Source organism: Heterocephalus glaber, unplaced genomic scaffold (assembly GCF_053883595.1).
Source record: "Heterocephalus glaber isolate CG9 unplaced genomic scaffold, H.glaber_assembly_v1.0 deba00001572, whole genome shotgun sequence".
Lineage (NCBI taxonomy): Eukaryota > Metazoa > Chordata > Mammalia > Rodentia > Bathyergidae > Heterocephalus > Heterocephalus glaber.
The window spans coordinates 22,359,018-22,363,165 of record NW_028258357.1 but is presented as its reverse complement, the minus strand read 5'-3'; positions in this window follow the sequence as shown (position 1 = coordinate 22,363,165).

Here is a 4,148-nt window from a genome sequence, read left to right as displayed (position 1 = left end):
CCCCTCGGGGGCACCCTACCCGGCCTCCCAGGCCTTCTGAAATCTGGGTGAAGCCTTCCTGACCCGACAGCTCTTGCATTCTGCATGCGCCTAAAGCCAGCACCACGTGGATGACGCCAAGGTCTGCTGCCAGCTGGAGCAGTAGCCAGGCTTCCTTCTCACTTGGCTGTGGGGGTTCAGTGCCTATGAACCAAATCCCAAGGAACAACTTTCCTAGGCCACCACCATTCTGGAACATGGTGCTCTGGGGCTCTCTTCTCAAAGCAAACTCTTTCACTTTTGCAGCTCTGAGACTCCAAAGGGTGGAGTCCTGTTGATTCTTGTGATGCCCTCAGGACATCTTTTGGGTTGTCATCTTCTGAAATACTTGGCTTTTTCTTGCAAGTCTTTTCAGTGATCAATTTCTGCTCTGCTCTATCTTGCAGGCCACAACTTTACTGGAGCTTGCTTTCTGGCCAAACTCACAACGTTTTGAAACATTCTGCTGTGCTCTTATGTTGATTCTCAACATAAATCTGGCTAAAAGCCCCCAACAGTAGCCATGCCACAGCCTCAACATTAGACTGTCTTGAAATTTCTTCTGCAAGATTAATTAGTCCACTGCTCTTAATCTCAGTCTCAGGCAAAGTCTCTGGACATGAGCAAAACACAGACAAACTTTCTGCCAGCCATAACACACCTTGTCTGGAGTCCAACAGCCAATGCAGTCCTTCTTCCCAGCAGAAACCTCTCGAGCTTGGTCTTTACTGGCAGGATTTCTATCAGCTTTCTGGTCTTTTGAGCTCTGAGCAGACTCTCCCACTAGGTACCACTTAAGGCATTCCAGCTCTGCTTTTTTGGCCAGCATCTCCAAACCTTCCCAAACTCTCCCCACAAGCCGTTCCCAAAGGTTCCTGAACCATGTGGTCAGCTATAGTCACATCAATGACTCCACTTCTCTGGTGCCAAATTCTGCCTTACTTTTCTCATTGTGTTCCTGAGACAAAATACCCAAAACCCAAAGTTACGGAGGAAAGGTTTATTTTGGTCACAGTTTTTAGAGGTTTCAGCACACAGTCGGCTGGCTCCGAGGCAGGGTGGCAGAAGCATGGCAGAGGAGAAACAGTTCATGGTGGGGAGGAGGCAGCAAAGCAACCAGGAAGGAGACAAGCTTCTTCCTGTCCTTGTATCCAGGCTACTGGTATCAGGGTGGGGCCAAACCAATCAGTGGCCTGAATTAGTAACCACACACCCTTGATCCCAGCACCCATAACCCTGGTATTGCACCAGGAATCGATCACACACTCTGGATTTGGCCACCTCTGAAAAAGCCCTGCCTGTGACCGCATCAGGCCTTGGGGACATCTGGACACAGCCACAACAGTCATCATCATGGCCATCATCTCCATCGCCGCCACCATGATCGTCACGTTGTCACCACCACCGCCCTCATCCCCGTCTTCAGGAAGCGAAGGCCATCTGCCCTGGGTTTCCCGCCCTCTCCTCTTCTTCCTGGTGGATGTCTTACAAAAGGGAGACCCTGGTACCAGGATTTGAATGACTCGAGACTGCAGTTATGAAAGGGAGACCCAGTGCAGAGGGGTTTGACAATGGCCCCTACTGTATGCCAGCGTCATCTGAGAGCCTGGGTAGAGCACCCAGCTGAATCAAGCTCCTGGCCACGGAGCTGCCATTAGTAATACCGAGTGGACATGCAGCAAGTCACACTGACCCAAACTCAAAATGGATCAAAGATCTAAACATTAAGACAGAAACCCTAAATCTGGGGGAAGACAGAATAGGGAGGACTCTCGAAGATGTTGATGTAGGCAGACTTTATGCACAAAACCCCGGCGGCACGGGAACTATCACAAAGAATCATCACCTGGGATCTCCTTATTAAAAAGCTTCTGCACAGTAAGAGAAACCAACAACAGAGCTAACAGACAACCCACAATGTGGGAAAAAGTTTTTACCAGCTGTTCCTCAGACAAAGGTCTACAATCTAGAATATATAAAGAACTCAAAAACTCAGACCCCACAGATATAAAGACCCAATTCAAAAATGGGCATCTGAAATGAACAGACATTTCTCAGATGAAGTAGAAATGGCAAATAAACATATGAAAAAATGTTCAGCCTCTCCAGTCATTTGAGAGATGCAAATTAAAACAACACTGAGATTCTACCTCACTCCAGAAAGAATGGTTGCTATCAAGAAATCAACCAATAACAAATGCTGGCAGGGCTGTGGGGAAAGAGGAACCCTGTTCCACTGCTGGTGGGAGTGTAGACTGGTACAGCCACTGTGGAAATCAGTGTGGAGACACCTCAGAGAACTAGGACTGGAAGTCCCATTTGACCCAGCTATTCCCCTACTGGGGATCTTCCTCAAAGAATTAAAAGAATCATACCACAGTGATATATGTGCACCCATGTTCATAGCGGCACAGTTTGTAATAGCTAAATCTTGGAAACAGCCCAAGTGCCCATCAACTGATGAATGGTTAAAGAAGATGTGGTTTTTTTTATACAAGGGAGTACTACTCTGCCATAAAGAAGGTTGAGCTTGAGACATTTCTAGCTAAACAAATGGACCTTGAGACCATACTGTTAAGTGAAATAAATCCTATACACGTTTAAATGCCACATTATTTTTCTGATATGAGAAGCCAAAAGTGTAAATAAGGACTAAAATGTATGATAAATATTGGGAAATGGGAAGAAAATGTTCAAATGAGAAGGGGAACAAGGGAGGCAGGAGGGAGAAAGGAAGGAAAGGACAAGAAAAAAAGTGAAAATAGAAGGAAAACTGGAAACAAAGCTTTTGTGCACAGGGAGGAGAGAGGAGCTTAGGAGGAATGGGAGAAAAAGAAGAGGCAGGATATATCATGTACAGGTACAAATTCCCTGTGATGAGTGCTATCATTATGTACATCTGATAATCTAATAAAGGTTTTGCTTTTTAAAAACATGCCGAGAGGGCCAGGGATTTAGCTCAGTGGCACCGCGCCTGCCTCGAAAGTTCGATCCCCGGTACCAAAAAATAAAAATAAAAAATGCCGAGTGGTGGTGCACACCTGTGATCCCAGCACTTGGAGGCTGAGGCAGGAGGGTCACCACAAGTTCGAGGCCAGCCTGGGCTGCACAGTGAGTTCAAGGCCAGCCCAGGCTGCATCGTGAGACCCTGTCTCAAAAAACCAAAAGAAAAGAAAAGAAAAGAAAAGAAATCTACCTTGATTATGGAAAAAAACATATGTAGCATGTCAGAGGAGAACAAATCCTTGAGAGAGAACAGCAGATAAAGGAGAGAGTTTCCAGCGGGGCAGCGCTGTTTTCACAGGACAGTCAGGGTGGCACCTGAGTTGAGGTGACGGCGATGCAGTGGATACCAGGGTGTCACGGATGGGGGACACAATCACAAAGGCCTGAGGGGGACACACCTGGCATGGTGAGAGAGCGGAGTGGTGCCCAGGGTCTGGGCCCGGCCTGGGTGAATCCCGGATGAGGGGGCGTGGCGAGGCCACTATGGACTCTGGCTTTCTCTGTCTTGGAACACCATCGAACAGTTTTGGAGAGAGGCGTGCCATGACCTGACTTACAGTGTATTTTATTTTTGGTTTTTTGAGACAGGGTCTCCCTATCTAGCCCAGGCTAGCTTCGAACTCATGGCAATCCTCCTGCCTCAGCCTTCTGAGTGCTGGGATTACAGGTAAGCGTCACCACGCCTAGCCCTGACTTACATTTTAAGGGGGACTTTCTGGCTTTTGTGCTCAAAACAGACAATGGGAGGGCCAGGCTATCAGCGGAGGCTCACCTGCCCTACGGCCACTTGGCTGACCCAAGGGTGAGCTCTGCTGCCTTCTGTCTTGGGTGGGAGCTCACGGAGCAGGGAGACGCTGGCTGTGAGCCCGACCCGAAGCAAGGCCAGCAGGACTTGCCAGTGGACAGGGGAGGTGGGAGAGAGGGGCATCCCAGCTCCCCTAAACCAAGCGACACAGGAGGCCCAGACAGACCCACACCCACTGTGGAGCCCTGGGCCCGCAGCTCAGCGTCCACCCACTGGGCACCGACCTCAGTCCTGCGTGCAAGGGGGACTGAACACTAATCTGCATCTGGCAGGCCGGGCTTTGCACAGAGCAGGCTCTGGCTCCACCACCCACATCTCA